The 16,891-nt window shown below is 46.5% G+C and overlaps 1 pseudogene; it reads right to left on the reverse strand.

Moving 5' to 3' along the window:
* Positions 1 to 16,077: 16,077 nt before the first annotated feature.
* LOC112900692 lies at positions 16,078 to 16,607 on the reverse strand (annotated as a pseudogene).
* Positions 16,608 to 16,891: the final 284 nt, after the last annotated feature.

Consider the following 16,891-nt stretch of genomic DNA (forward strand, 5'->3'; position numbering starts at 1 on the left):
CCATCTTGTCACCCCTAAGGACCGAGTTGATGTGTCGTCTCACCTAGCTTCCTGTCGTGCAAACCACTTGACCGTTGTATGGGCAACGGCTTGGCCTAACCCCACTAGTTAGTCTGATAGCCATCAGGAGAGCTGGGAGCAACGGGTGATCAAGGAGACGGGATAAGCCCTGTGTGACTTATGTCCCGGTTAAACCTCGGTGATAGGTCGAATGACCCCTTGATAGATCCCGTGGTGGCTAGTCAGGTCTAGCTAAGGTGGGTAAGGGCTTTGATGGGATCTGCACCGGCACTAAGGTGTTCGTGCTGTGGTACCCCACCTGTGGGTAAAGTTGCACACCTCTGCAGAGTTGAAAATCTATTCGAATAGCCGTGCCCACGGTATTGGGCAAGTTACGGTGTGGTCACATAACTAGTGTTTCTCTCCGGGAATGGTTGGGTTGGTGTGAGTTATTTGGAAAGTATCCGACAGTTGTGCCATGTGCTACGGTGGACGGGGAGTCCGGTAGCAGTTTAAACTTGGATCCCGTGTGGATCAACATCACGTGCTTCTTGGTGTTTGAAAACTAGTTTTGAAAATATTTATAAACGAACCTTTGCATATAACCGAGTTTTCCGCAAACAAACCCTAACCGTACCCTTGGATTGTCCTTTGCATTAATTTCTGTTATACCCCCCCCCCCCCCCGTGGGTGTGATTGGACTTGCTGAGTACGTTCGTACTCACCCTATTCTTACTTTTACAGTGGAAGATCCCGACTACATTCCCGAAGACGTCGAGTAGGGTTCCGTCCTGCACCCAGTCTTGCCTGTGGGTGAGGTCACCGTTGGAGCTCCGCATGGCGCAAGACTCTGATGATTCCCTTTTCGTAACTAGTGTAGTGGTGTGGGTTTTAGTTGTAATCCTCGCGATAGTGGCGCTTCACTGCCCATTACCGCGAAGAGTTGTACGGTGATGTACCATCTGTTGTAATAAAAGTGTTATCAGCCTCCTGGGACTGATAAATTAACACTTTTAAGTCTTCCCTGATGGGGGGACGCTTCATTGATGAAGGCCACCCTCCAGTCGACCTCGATCATCAAGACCTCTCAGTCGGGTTCCTTGGAACCCTGAGCAATTTGAGTCTGGTGCCCGGATGGAAGGGTGATGCAACTCGTGAACGAAAACTCCTGGTGGAACATTAGCTCGATCAGAACCCAGTTTGGAGAGCACATCCATGCCCACATTGTTGTCATGAATCACATGGTGAATTTCCAACTCCAAGAACTTGTTCTCTAGCTTGCGTATTTCTGTAACGTAGGCATCCATGGTGTCCTTGTTGATGTCCCACTCCTTAGTTGACTTCTTGAACCACCAGTAAGGAGTCACTATAGACGAGTAGTCGCTTGATGCCCAGGAAGACTGCCAGGCGTAGCCCGTACAATAATGCCTCATACTCGGTTTCGTTGTTAGAGACCTCGAATAGTATTTGTAACATGTACTTGAGCTGTTCTCCTCTTGGGCTGATGAAAAGAACTCCTGCACCGCTGCCACCGAGCTTGAGTCAGCCGTCAAAGTACATGACCCAATGCGATGGCTGGTTGGTTGGGGCTTCCACTTGGTTTTCTCGCCACTCCGCTGTGAAATCGATTAGTGCTTGCAGCTTGATGGCTGTCCGGGGCTTGAAGTCGAGTATGAGGGCTCCCAGCTCTAGGTCCACTTGGAGATGCTCCCGGTAGCGTCCCGACTGTGGAGGATATCCGCCAATGGGAAGCTCGAGACCACCAGGATATTGTATGCATCGAAGTAGTGGCGGAGCTTCCTTGAAGTTATGAATATACCATAGAGTAGTTTCTGAATTATCGGGTAACGAACCTTGGATTCAGAGAGGACTTCGCTGATGAAGTAGACTGGTCGCTGCACCCCGAAGGCGCGGCATTCTTCCTGTCGTTCCTGACAACGTGAGTAGTCGCGGTGATGTAGAGTAGTTGATTCTCGCCAGGTTGGGAGCCGTCAGGATGGGTGGCGACTGCAAATGATGCTTGAGATCTTGCAGCACCTGGTTTGCCTCCTCGGTCCACTGGAACTTGACGTGGAGCTTGAGCAATTTGAAGAAGGGTAGTCCCCTATCTCCAAGTCGGGAGATGAATCGATTCAAAGCTGCCATGCAGCTTGTGAGCTTCTGAACGTCCTTGATCGTCTTTGGAGCGTTTATGGCTGTGATGGCGTTGATCTTCTTCGGGTTTGCTTCAATTCCTCGGTTACTAACAATGAACCCGAGTAGTTTTCCTTGTGGCACGCCAAAGACGCACTTTGTCGGGTTAAGCTTCCATCAAAATTGTCGTAAGCTATTGAATATCTCCTTGAGATCAGTGATGAACTCATCGTGGGACCTGGTCTTGATGACCACGTCATCCATGTAAGCTTCAAAGTTGCGGTGTAGCTGGTTTGCGAGGCACAGTTGGATGGCTCGTTGGTAGGTGGCTCCTGCATTCTTCAACCCGAATGACACTATAGTGTATGCATATGCTCCAAAGAGGGTGATTAACGCCATTTTGATCTTGTCTTCTTCCTTGAGAGCTATCTAGTGGTAGCCCGAGTAGCAGTCGACGAAAGAAAGCAAGACACAGCCAGCCATAGAGTCGATGCGTGGGAGCGCGAAGGGGTCCTTCGGGCAGTGCTTATTGAGATCATTGTAATCCTTGCACATCCTCCATTCATTATTATTCTTTTTCAAGACCAATACAGGGTTAGCTAACCACTTGGGATTGTACACTTCTTTAATAAAGCCAGCTGCGAGTAGTTTTGCTAACTCTTTCTTGATGGCCTCCCTCTTCTCTGGGGCGAAGCGTCGTAGTCGTTGCTTCTTTGGAGTGGCTTTAGGGTAGACTTTTAGGCAATTCTCGATCAAATCCTTGGGCACCCTTGGCATATCCGCTGGTTTCCATGCAAATATATCATGATTAGCATTAAGGAAGCCGACGAGCGCGCTTTCCTATTTGTCACCTAAGCCACCCCCGATCAAAGCAGTCTTGGACGGGTTGCTTTCTTGCAGCTCGATGGCCTTAATGCCGACATCGCTGGGGTTGGTTTTAACCCTCGACTGACTAGGCCGCTGGTTGGAGATCTCCATCTCTGAGTTGGTCAGCTTCTGCGCGGCCGTGAGTACTTCGGCAGACGGCTCTGGCACGCCTGATGTCGTGGCATACTCGATGACTTCCTGATCATAGTCATACGACTTCTTCAGGTCACCATGGAGTGTGCGTACGCCTGTCTTGCCTGGCATCTTAAGTAGCAGGTAGATGTAGTGGGGCACGGCCATGAATTTGGCTAGTGCCAGTCTGCCAAGGATGGCATGGTATGACGAGTTGAAATCCACCACCTCAAACTTGATGTACTCGGTGCGGTAGTTGTCTTTCATCCCAAAGGTGACTGGCAGGACCACTGACCCGAGTGGTGTAGCCGCGTTACCCGGGACAATGCCGTAGAAAGGAGCTCTGCTGGGGGTGAGCATCGTGGAGATGTCCAGGCCCATCTTCTTCAGAGTACTCGCAAACAGCAGGTTGAGGCCGCTCCCGCCATCGATGAGTACTCGAGTTAGCTGTGAGCCCGCCATGACAGGGTCTAGGACGAGCGAGAATTTTCCCGGCTCGGAGAAGCTAGTCCATTGATCGTCCCTAGAGAAGGAGATCAGGACCTCGTTGTATCTCAGAGGCCTTGTCGTGCCCAGCTCCACAGAGAGTATTTCACGCAGGGTCAACTTCTGCGCACACTTGGAGGGGAATCTGCCGTCTCCATCAAAGATGACGTTGACGATGTTCTTCGGATCTTGGAAGTCTTGAGCCCCCGACTTGTCACCGCCCTCGTCATCCTCCTGGTCCTTTCACTTCCCTCCTTGAGGGAGGGGTGGTGCATTGAGTGTCTTGCGGATGGTGATGCACTCGAAGAGCGTGTGTCGCGACTTCGGGTGTATCAGGCACTGTTTGTGCGTGACTTGCTTGTATTGCGAGTGGTTGTTCCCCGACTTCTTGCCACGCGGATTGCGCTCAACAACGATGACTTCTCGGTTCGGCTTGCACTTTGGGGTGTTCCCAGAGTGGTTCCGGTGGCTTTTGTCGAAGTGGCCGGTGCCGTTGCTTTGCTTGTCGTGGTTACGCTTGGGGAAGCGGTCGTTCTCCTCGTCCTCCTGGTTAGCCCACCGTGTCATCATGTCACGCAACTCCATGATAGTAGTCGGGCGATTGCGTCCGAAGTCGTGGTACGTGTGCTTCGAGAAGAGCCCGTTCTGGAAGCAGTGGATGACGTCCTCGTCGGTGATGTTGGTCATGGTGGTGCGCATCTCGAAGAAACGTCGGGTGTAGGATCTCAGGCTCTGGTTCATCTCTTGCTTCACCTTGGATAGATCATGGTGAGTGCCCGCCCTGATCATGGAGCCTCGAAAGTTGTTGATGAAGGCCCGCTTGAGGTCCTCCCACAAGTCGATGGAGTTTGGCTTGAGACTTTCAAGCCACGTGAGGGGTGCGGACTCTAGAGCCACCGGGAAGTAGAGAGCTTTGGTGGAGTTGGATCCCCCTGAAACTTCAATAGCAACTAAGTAGCAACGAATCCACTGGCACGGGTGCTGCTTACCGTCGTACTTAGGAAATCCGACTGGTTTGAATTTCTTTGGATAGGACTTGTCGGTTATGTTGGAGGTGAAGGCGGGGAAGCGGTGGCTGTCGTCATCGTGGCGCCTGCCGGTACGATCCCTTCTCCTTCCTTCAATAACATGCCGCGCGTCATGGCCTTCATTGATCTTCTGCCTGAGGCCAATCGTGGGGGCGTCGTGAAGGCTAGCCTCGAGTGGATCTTGGCCTTGATGCCTTGCACCATGCGAGTTGCGAGTACATTGTTGTACCTCTTGTTCATTATTGCCACGCGCGAACGGGTGGCCCTCGTTGCACTGGCGGTTATCGTTCCTCCGGCTCCTGTGGCCTCCTCCGGGGTGCACTGACCAACGCGGTATCGCCATGGTGCTCAGACCTCGAGGGCAGAATCCGAGTGGGAGACACTGGATGTTGCCAATTGAGTTGCACGAGTGCACGCTGGGTAAGATACTGCAGCCTTTGTATCTGAGGATTGGGTGGGAGTTGTTGAGCTAAGAGTGCTACATCTATGATGGCACCAATCGGTGTACGGTACTCCCGATCCGCGACTGCTGCAAAAGCGTTGTTGAGATCCCTTGGTTCGCGAGCGTGATTCTGCGCATTGCACCTGCGTTGGGCGCGCTTGGCGTTCTTTACCCGCCGGATCCTTCGGTGCTCCTTGTCTTCGTCCTGGGGAGCGTTAGCTGTGGGCTCATCGACTGAGACATCCGCGAGTTGCTCGTTGTCGTACTGGGGGTCTAGCTGGTCATCCTCCACATTGTGAAGGGAGGCCATGCAGACTTGACGATCCGGCGAGTTGTTAGCCGTAAGGCTGTACTTGAGTAGCTCTGGGCTACTTTCTCATTCTTCCACGATGGGAGAGAGAGGTCTGCCCTCCTGGAAGGGCAGTTCCAGCATGAAGGCCACAAGGCGGGACTCATAATCGAGTAGTTCGGAGGGCTCAAAACCCTTCTAGTACACGAAACAGCCTTGCAGCATTGATGTTATAGTTAAACCCAGATGGCTGCCCGAAAATGATTCAGTGTGGCCGTCGGGTTGCGAGCGGTTTTCAACGACGGGAAGCTACCCGACGAGCAGTGGCTCCCTCATCTCCGAGTCCTTCTCGAGACTGGCTTGAAGGTGTAGTAATGAGCGAGGAGTACTCTTCGTTGGATTCCGAGTAGACGTCAAAAACGGGGGCCTCCTGGCAAGCGGTGGCTCCCACGTCCTTAATCTTGAGCAGCAGATCCAAATCCTCCTCCAAGTTGGAGAGGGATTTAGATCATGTGGTCTTTTCAGATCGGTTTGAATCTAACCCGACAAGATCTGGTGCGTCATGAGTGGATGTCGCGTCGAAAACGGACATCTTTTCGATCTGCAAGGCCAGATCGGGAAGCAATAGATCATCAAAGTTGTTGATGAACTCGTCGAGATCGCTGCTTGGAGTCGATGAAGAGGCCTCCGGCTCCTTGGAGTTGGCTAGGTTGCTGTAGAAGCCACCCAAACCATTGGCGACGCAGATCCAGGAGCCGAAGATGAAAGTTGTGCCCTCATCGAGCACAGCGCTGGTGAAGTTAAAAGATGCCATCGAATTCTCCAGTGGATGCTCGATGAACACCCCTACCTGGCGCGCCAGCTATCGGTGTTTTACGGCCACGCCCACCGAGGGATACCCCCGAGGTGGTGAGTTTGTAGGTAGGGTGTCGCCGAGATCAGGAACTTGAAGGAGCAAGGGACATAAGGTTTAGACAGGTCGGGCCGCTGAGAGCGTAATACCCTACGTCCTGTGTGGTTTGTATTATCTTAGATGAATGATTGTCCCTGAGGGGGTCCCTGTCCGCCCTTATATAGTTTGGGGGGACAGGTTTACATGGAAGTCCTAGTCGGGTACAAGCCCATGAGTCCTACCCGGGTACTTCTCGGGTAGTTTCTTACCGTGTCCGACTAGTTTCACTACTGTATGAGTAGTCCTACTGCACAACGAGTAGTTACAACAGATACAGGGCATTGGCTATGTCCCATCCCGTATCCTAGGAGAAATATGCCACATGTACAGTCTCGTGTACCGGGCCTGAGAGGACCTCCTCGAGAAACAAGTATGGACGTAGACTTCACTCATGTTTGGCATGCTATTGGATGGGATGGTTTTGTGCCCATTGAGGAGAATGGTTCTCATCTCCTCACTATCCAGATTTCAAGCCAATCCTAAGGAATGTCACTTAATGGATGTTAAGAGAATTTTGAGATATTTAGTACATACTCCTAACCTTGGCTTGTTGTATGCCAAAGGCTCCACTTTCGATATACTTGGCTATTCTGATTCGGATTATGCCGGTTGCAAGGTAGATGGAAAGAGTACAATAGGAACTTCTCAATTTCATGGAAGGTCCCAAGTGTCTTGGAGCTCTAAGAAACAGAATTCGGTTGCTTTGTTCACCGTGGAAGCAGAATATGTTGCAGTGGGTGCTTGTTGTGCCCAACTTTTATGGATGACTTGAGTGACTTCGGTTGTGAGTTTAGCAAGATTCCGCTCTTGTGTGACAATGAGAGTGCGATCAAGCTAGCTAACAATTCGATGCAACACTCCCGAACAAAGTATATAGATATAAGACATCACTTCTTACGGGATCATGAGGCTAAGGGAGATACTGCTTTACATCATGTGAGCACCGAACGACAACTTGCCGATATCTTCACTAAGCCACTAGATGAGCAAAGGTTTTGTGTCTTGAGGAGTGAACTAAATATCTCAGATTCTCGTAACTTGGCTTGACTTATTGCACATACTTGATTGTTTCCTAGATAGGAAAAATGAATTTACTTGTGTTGAGTTGTTTTTAAAATATTTGGATTTTGATCTTTGGATCAAAACTTGACTCTTGTGATCATTATTATGAATTGTTGTTTGTGGCTGATCACTAAGTGTCAAGTTGTCTCATATGTCTCAAGCCATATCTATCAAAATCTCCAAATTTGTTCAAATCTGAAAATCTATCTTTTGGAGAAAGTAAGCTACCATCGGAACTTCTGATACCAAGTCGAAACTTCCGACGTTCATCGGAGGTATCACCATTGTTCCGATCAAGGGTCTTTGGGAGGCAAAAATAATATTCATCGGAACTTCCAATGCCGGGTCGGAACTTCCAGATAATCGTCGAATCTTTCAGCATTCTTCCGACCAAAGGTTCTCGGGTTCGAATTATTTTATTAGTCGGAACTTCCGACCCCCCATCGGAACTTCTGACAATTCATTCACACCTATATATACCTGTTGGACAGCCCCCAAAACCCTAACTCCTCCCTTCAAACACCACCGACGCCCCACTCTCTTCTCTCTCAAACTCTTGAGGGGATTTCAAGAATCAACCGTGGGATTTCATTGCTTGGTGTTTCTTTGGATTCTTCACTCCTTGGAAGATCCGATCCCCATCATCTTTTCTCCGATTCGCGTGGGAAATCTTTGAGGTAAATCATTTAAAAATCCCATCACCCGATCTCTCAATGTAGAAGGAGTTAGATTATTTCCTTTTGGGGATAGCTTCTAGATACATCCTAGAACTCATGTATAGAATCTTGTCAAAATTGGTGGGCTCAATCTCTAATTTCATGGATCATTGGCTCAGCTCAGGTCCTGTCGGAACTTCCGACACGCGCCTGAGTCGTCCAATTTTGGTTCATTTGATTCCTTTCTTTCGATCCATCCTAATGATCGTCATATATTCTTCAGATGGCTCATGAAAAGAGAGGCAAGCAGCATGGTGCATCTCCGGAAAGTGAATCACCTACCTCATCCGATTTTGAGGCAATCGAGGAAGCATCACAGGTTATCCATCGCACAGCAAAGAGAAAAGCTTTTCCAAAAGTTCCTTTGCGCTCTCGTGGTCGTGGACGACCAAATCCTCAAGGAACTTTGGGTCAAGGTGCTCGTCCTCACATTAAGCGTGCTTCCGCTCCGGATTCTCATATGGCAGATGCAGGAGAGTCCCTAGAGTATCTTGAGAGGATTATTAGTCAGATGCAGCCACCTATTAGGCAAACTGATCCTCAGTACAATGGGACTTGTCCAACAGATTACACAAAGGGCAAGCATGATCTTTATGCCAAGAGATATGATGATCCCTCTTGGTACGCCAAGGAGCAGCAAGGGATGTCCGCTTTTGGATGAACTTTCATGCTGATTGGTATGACTCAGTGATTCTTTGCAAATCTCATCCTACCACCAAGATGAAGTCCATCAACAGGGACTATTTGATGGATATTGATTTGCCGGTGGTGCGGGAAGCTCAAGATGCTTGTAGAAGGATGAATCTCACCTCAATTATGTCGTTCAATTGTGATTGGAATGAGGAGGTCGTAGCTCAATTCTATGCAGCACTCTATGTCAACTGCTCGACAAAGACCTTCCATTGGACTATACAAGGCAAGCCATTTTCTGTTGAGTATGCACAGTTTGCAAGTATTCTAGGATTCACTAATGCTGATCTCATAAGCGAGAAGATACATGAGAAGGAAAATGTGCTAGATAATGGAGAGCTCCACTTCATGTATGACAGTGCCTATGGTGACATTCAGTTTGGGACTATACATGGGTTGACACCTTACTATAAGATGCTCAACCAACTCTTCCGCTACACTCTGAGTCCCAAAGGAGGTGATTCGTACAACATCTCCAACATGTCCAAAAATTTGCTTGCAAGGATGGCTCCCAATTAAAATGAATTTAGTGTGTTTGACTTCATTTGGGAAGAGATCATATTTTGTTTCAGTGTCACCCAAGAAGAGCTGCCACTATGCACCTTATATCTTTGCTATGATCAAAGAGGTGACCGGTGTGGAGATCTTGATTGACAAAGGCCATCAAGTATACAAGCCAAAAAAAGGTCACCTCCAGCATCTTCTCAAACTTGGAGCTCATGCACCTTGTCGCACCACTCAAGGACCATCTCAAGCTCCATCTAGTTCTTATGGTCCATCTATTTCACAAGGTCCTTCAAGTTCTCGTGGTCCTCCTCCTCGTGCACCTAAGAAGAAAGGAATTCTTTGTTTCATATCCCAAGGTCTCTTTGCTTGCTTCAATGTGGGTCGCCACAATGCAGAGGAGATGTATGCTCACAAGAAGTATGTTGATGACAGCTTCTAAAGATTAAGGCTAGGCAGAAGGAGATCATGACCAAGAATGATATACCGCATTCTCCTCTTCGGGCTCCTATGGACTTCCCTCCTCCTCCAACGTTCTATAATCCTTGGGAGGAATATGGCAGTTCATCCATGATGTTTAGCGCCCACCAAATCGATGATGATGAAATTGAAGAAGACTTGGACGGACGTGAGGAGAAGGATGAAGAGGAAGAAGGGGATGTGCCCGCAGCCAACACCCCTACGGATGAAGAAGAGGATGACGATGATGACGACGATGATGAGTAGTGGCTATGGAAGGGCCTCTCCTTATGGTGGATGTTGGGCATTATCTATCTATCTATCTATCTATCTATCTATCTATCTAGTAGCTTTGAACCTTGAACTCTCGTGCTTGAGGACATGTGAGACATTTGTTTGTTGTTATGTGTGGTGGTGTGCCAAGTGAGACTTTTAAATTTGCAAGATTTATCTATGCTAGTGTGGTTTTAGAACTTAATGCTCTTGTGATGATCACGACTTGATGAAATGTCCATTTCCACTTTGTTGTTGTGATATATCTTGTCATATGCATCATGTTGATATTCATCACACTTTGCACCCCACGAATGCAATGATATTGGGGGAGCTCTTTTAATATGTGCAAATGGCATTTGAGACTGTTTTTTATTTCATCCTAAAAATGCACATATTAAGGGGGAGCTCAATTATATGACTGAATTCAAAACTGATTTGAGATATTATTTATGAGCCTTAATTGTGTTGTCATAAATAACCAAAAAGGGGAGATTGAAAGTGCATTTGGCCCCCTAAGTGGGTTTTGGTGCCGATGACATGCATAATTAAGGAGCTAATGAGATTATCAAGTTTGGAACAGGTCAAAGTTTAATAGAATGAAATATTTGCGTGAAAAGACGTCAATTTACTTGATAGACGGTGTTGGAGCTTAAAAGAAGATCTCTATTTACTTTCTATTTTGAATTTGAGTATAGGAAACACCATACTATTAAGAGGGATGCAAATAGATAGCTTGAAGATGTCAGAGTGCTTATTTGAAATACTAACCACCCATGAGAGACACAAATCACACACTTGCACACTTGATTTCTCACTGACTCGGGGTGGGTTGGAAGTTCCAACCATGGATCGGAAGTTCCGACCCCTATCAAAAGATGCTCAATAGTTCCGACACGGGGTCCTCGGCCGGCTGATTTTATTTGTGCTGAAAGTTCCGGCCCTGTGTCGGAAGTTCCGACAATCACTTGACCAGCACACTAATGGCTATTTTTTGGGGCTTAGATATTTATACCCCTTCAGCCCTCCTTTCGTGGGCTGCTGTTCTTCCCCGAGAAACACACCTCCACAAGCTTCCAATACATTTTCCCAATCCCTCCAAGAGCTAATCCTTAAGTTGATTTGAGTTAGGGCTTGGGTGAGAGCAAGATTGAAGTGTGAGGCTTGAGCATTTGAGTTAGAAGGCAGCTATGTTCATCTCAAGAGCACTTGAAGCATCTCCACTCTTTGATTTGCATTTGTTACTCTTGAAGCTTGCTTCTAGGTGGTTAGGCGTCGCCCGGTTGAGCGTCCTCTTGTGCGTGTGCGCTCCGAGAAGTTTGTATTACCCATCCTTTGTAGATTTCATAGTAAGCGACTCAATCCTCCTTTGTGGTTGATTAACGGAGGAAAAGGATTATGTAAGACCCTGCTCTTTATGAGCTCCTCAACGGAGACGTAGCTTCCTTAGTGGGAGTGAACTTCGGGAATAAATCTCTTGTCTCTTGTACTTATTGCATATTTCTAGTTCTTGTTAACCTAGACTTTGTTTTGTGCCGATCTACATTCTGTGTTGTTGTGCTTGCAAAGATCACTTTTAGAGGCCTCCTAGCATCAGTGGTGAACTTTTGATTCAGCCAAGTTCTTCAATTTTGAGTTTAATTTTGAATTTTGCATGGAACTTCATTTCGTCAGAAGTTCCGGTCCTATGTTAGTTCTGGTCCATTGGAACTTCCTACACAGCGTCGGAAGTTCCGACAGATTTAATTATTGCCAAGAATTTTGCAGGAATTTTAAGTTACGCCTATTCAACCCCCCCCCCCCCCCCCTCTAGGCATCACTAAGATCATTTCACACACATCACTTGGAGAAGAGAAGAGTAGGGGGACTCCATCCTTTTAGTGCTACTTTGTAGAGTAGGTTAGGGCGTGTGTGGAGGGGAAGTTCAAGAGGAGAGCTAGAGTTGTCGACCTCCCTCTGCTTGTACCTCGGCGGATACGAGCCACTTTTGAGTAAGTATCCGGGTTCATCTACGGTGGTGAGTACTTATCTAATTTAAGTTCTTGTTATTATTTGCTTGCGGGATCATTGTTCGTCCAAGAACATTTGCTTCTAGCCTAAGGACTTCGGTCTTAAGACAGAACCTGGCCAGGGTTAGAAGTAGTGATCGATAGCGTAGACGTGGTGTCTAGGCTTGAAGTCGCATTTGTTTGCTACCCTTTCCCACGGTCTGTCGGGGTAGGCGATAGGTGGTGATAGCCTTGTTCGTCCTTCGTAGTCCCCCACGTTCGGATTGAGCGTAGAGCTAATAGCTGGATACGCTTGGTAGACCAGGTGTAAGCCGGTGCCCGAAGCAAGCGGGTAGTACCTAAACTTATCTTTATTAAGTATCTCTATCATTATTCAACCACACTACCAGGACCACTCTATCTCTTCCTTTTCCTGGGTAAACTAGCTAGAGACCGTTACACCTCCGTTTCCTGAGAATTATACAATACCCTGAATACTCTCCGGGTTAAGTGCTACAGCAGTATATCCGTGCGCTTACGGATTCTATCTTTGAACGTTAAGAAATACCAACACTCGGGAGGGAGGTGGGGGGCTGAAACAGCAAGCTGTTGGGGACATTAAATGTGCCGCACTGATGTGATACGCACCCCCCCCCCCCCCGACAGACAGGCGGGATAGGGGAGCTGTCTACAGACCGCGGGTCCGGCGGACACACCTCTGGCAGCCGGGCTATCATAGCACCACAAACCTGTGGCCACGCCACCTGCGCTCCCTCGTTAGAACAATGGTATGGGCCGTACCCCATACCCCACAGCTATCAAGCGTAGGTTAAGGCAGGCACGCCAAGCTAGCGGGCCCCATTACGAACCCACTGTACTAGGGGAAGGGCGGCGCGACCTCCCAACCCCTGCTACGGGAGACACTGCGACACGCGCAATGAAAAAGCCCATCCTGGCGGACCGGGCTGGCCAAATCGCAAACAGGATCATGCCATGCTTTGTCGAAGGGATGGCAGACACGACCGAGGCTACAACAGGCTGCGCCGGTGGACAAGACAGACAAGATTTGGCTTCGGGACAATATGGAGCGCGATCCACGGGAGACCTAGGTTAGGGCACATGTAGAACTCCTGACCTAATTCACTAGGGTGATGACCCCGGGGAAGAGGGCCCACTTTCTCTCACATTTGTAGCCCGGTCCACTAAGGTGTATGAGGTGGAGCCGGGCCTTCTCTAAAAAAACTTGAATTCTGACACACACAAACGCACCCGCTTACAATCGCCCTGTTGTAAGCATCCAGCACTTGGATACGAAGAACACGAAGAACATCACCCACACTGGACGTAGGACGATCGCCCGAACCAGTCTAAACCTTTGTCTCTGAGTGTTAGCCATCGAGCAGTGGAGAAATGCGGCGCTAATTTACTAGCCGGTGAACGAAACACCAACACATTACCTTTGACTTGCTCTGCATTTTCTTTTTCTACCTTTAGATTCTGCATTCATTCTATTAGTGTGTCTTCTTCACTTTTCGTTTGTATATTCTTTAACTGCTGATCTTCAATAATATGGTTCTGAATTAGGCAATAATATGGACAAGAATGAGGCAATAATACATGATTCTTTTGTATATAAGAGGTAAGCAGTTTTAGCAAAACTCATAAGCATTTCAATTGGATTAATTATGTTTTTTCACTTTTCCGTCTGGTATAGAGTTTATATCTGCACAGACATGTGAATTCAAAATATAGATAAATGGATCTTGTTTTGTTGGAAAAAAGATTGTAAATCAGGACACACCATTTAGGAAATATAAGCATTTCAATATTGTCAAATTATGCCTCTATATTCTTTGGTAGAAATTTTTTGGGTTCGGTGATCTGGCATTTTTCTACTGATTTCATTTAGGAAATATAAGCATTTCAATATTGTCAAATTATGCCTCTATATTCTTGGGTAGAATTTCTTTTTGGGTTCGGTGATCTGGCATTTTTTTCTACTGTTTAGTTCCTGCGTAATGCTTGGTGTTATAATAGGCTCACACAAACTAATGATGCAACCGATCGATGGTTTTTTTACTTGAATATAAGATTTGTTTTGTGTTAGTGTTAGAGAGGTAAGCAGTTTTGGCAAAACTCATAAACATTTTAATTGGGTTACATATATGTTTTTTTTAGTTTGATATAGGCATATTATGTCTGCATGGAAATATGACTTTAAAATATAGACAAATGGATCTCGTTTTGTTAGTGAAATGTAAGGGTTGTAGTTGTGCAAATGAATCATAAGTCATATAGACAACTTAGGAATTATAAGCATTTTAATATTATCAAATTATACTTTTTAAGTTCCGATTATCAACTTTTTGTTCTGATGATCTACCATTTTCTTCTACTGATTTACTTCCTACTTGGTGCTTGGTGTTAGAGTAGGCTCACGCAAGCCGATGATGTAGCCAATCCATGCCTTCTGGTCTTTGAAGATATTTTTGTCCATGTTTTAATTTGCTCATTATTTTTTAAAAACTTTGCTTAAGAGGTTCCAAAAATTATCAATTGTAACTTGTTGAGTTAGATTACTAGCATATAAAATGCTAGGAATTAGGTTATGTGGTTTTAGTTATTTTTGCCTGCTCATTTGTTTTAAGGTGCTCCGGAGTTCATTATAATATGCCTACAACTCCTAGCAAGAATGCTTTTTGTTGTACGAGTAAAGTATCATCAAAACAGTTAGATAGATGGGTTATGACGGGGGGCTAAACATTTCGCCACTCTTGCCGGCCGGACCTAACATGTACCGTGCTGCGCGGTTGTGTTTTTTTCTTTCTTCTGTTTTGGTTTTCAAGCTTAGCCTAATGAGTTTATATAGTTCTTCCTTTTGGGATGTCCTTCTTTTTAATATAATTGGCAGCTTTACTGCCAGTTCGTTTAAAAAAAATACACCACTTTAACTGTTCTCTAGCCTCTAGCCTCTAGCCTCTAGCCTGATACAACTATTTTCCTCAAACATCTGCAATACAAGCTTTCTCATTGGTTTATTTTTTCTCACTATATTTTGCAGGACATGAATGCAAATACTACAGTTTGTAATGGGAAGAAAAATATGATGTGTTTATTCATCTTGGGAGTATTTGTTCTGCATGTGCAGTTTCTAAGTGCATGGGCAAATTGCTGCGTGCAATCCAAATAGTTAGGAGAGGGATAACCAAAAAATTGCTAGTCTCAGATCTTGCTGTCCTTGTGCTGACTGCTGACGTCAGGACAACCAAACTCCTTGGTCCCTAATCTTGCAGCTCTGGGTCATGTGTTGTATGATGAATCTTATGCAATTTCTAAACAAAATTGCATATTATGCCGATACTGTTTTTCTGATTTCGTGATAGAGTTATGCTTTCTATCAGAAAAATTGCGTGCAAAAAGGATACCATAGTAATATTCTCTTGTTTGTTTTCTAACAGTATAACAGGGAATATTAGGTGCAAACCATATTCTCGGTGGAAACGTGAAAACCTCTTAAAAATTATAGTTGCAAGTATCCAAAATATTTCAAAGATGCGCATCCATAGTCTATCATTAGATGTATTTTGTATCAAAAGTTGGGATGCAAACTCAACCTAGAAAACTTTAAACAAAAATGACAAACTCAAAGTGCATGAGGCACTAGAAAATAAAATTCCTAGAAATTTGTCTTGTAGTGCACTTGCATATAGAATTTGTTATTTTCATTTGCATTTTTACAAAAATAATTTTGCATCACAAGTTTTGATACAAAGTACATCTAATAATGCACTATGGATGTGCATGCTCGAAGTTTTTTGGGGTTTTCACGTTTCCACCTAAAAGATGGTTTGCACCTAATAATTTCCCGTACAGCTATACGGGTGCTTCTGGGCACTGCGTTCTACCCATGACCATGACAATTCTTTACGCCCGCAAAAAAAATAGTACTTTCCAGAATAGGAAAGTGGACAGTAGCAGATATATGTGATTGTCAAAAAAGAGCTGGTCGTGCGGCTAGCCTAATTTGCGTTCGGCCCTGCATTAACCATGTCCTTATTAATTTGGGCAGTAAAAATAGGGGATCAGATAGGATCTCATCTGTTTGGAAGGCTTTCCGTGATAGAAAGCGATGAGATGACAGTTCCGAGAGGAGGTGCAGCCGATGAGGTGAGGGCGCAGGTCATCGACGTTGATCTGGTTGGCGCGGAAGGGTCGAAGCACCGGAGCAATACGCGAGGCAGGCGACCTTGCCGAAGGTGATGCGCTGGGCCTTGACCTTGTCGAGGGGCTCGCAGTAGTCGAGTATGGTCTCGTCGAACCAACGCCAGGGACCCTTCTAGCGGCGGCCGCGATCGATGGCGAGCGCGTTGAGGACGACGGCGAGGGAGGCGAGGACGCAGCAGGCAGGTTCCGACTGGCGACTGCATCTGGAAGCAGGAGGCGAGGCTGAAGAAGCCTTCCATGGTGCCGCCCTCGAGGGCCTCCGCGAAAAGGCGCTTGCCGTCCGGCGAGGCGAAGTCCACCGCTGGCGGCGACGGGAGGACCCGACACCGCCGCCATTCCAGTCCCCTAGAAGCTCGCGACATCACTTATCAGTTATCAGGGGCTCTTCACAAATACTTGGATCGTGACTATGGGCTATCTGTAAATATACATTACAAAATTTGCAAATGGACTCCTCATTTAGATATAATTGCGAACCAAACTAAGGGGCTTTATGAAAATACTCAATTAGGAATTTGCATAAATACCTCTAATTTGTATAGCAATATAATCCAGTATTTACAGAAAATCCCTAGTTTGGATTGCTATTATTAATCGCGATCCAACCAGGGGGTATTTGTAAATATTCCGGGGCAGCAGGCTCGTC

This window comes from Panicum hallii, chromosome 7, assembly GCF_002211085.1.
Source record: "Panicum hallii strain FIL2 chromosome 7, PHallii_v3.1, whole genome shotgun sequence".
Taxonomy (NCBI): Eukaryota; Viridiplantae; Streptophyta; class Magnoliopsida; order Poales; family Poaceae; genus Panicum; species Panicum hallii.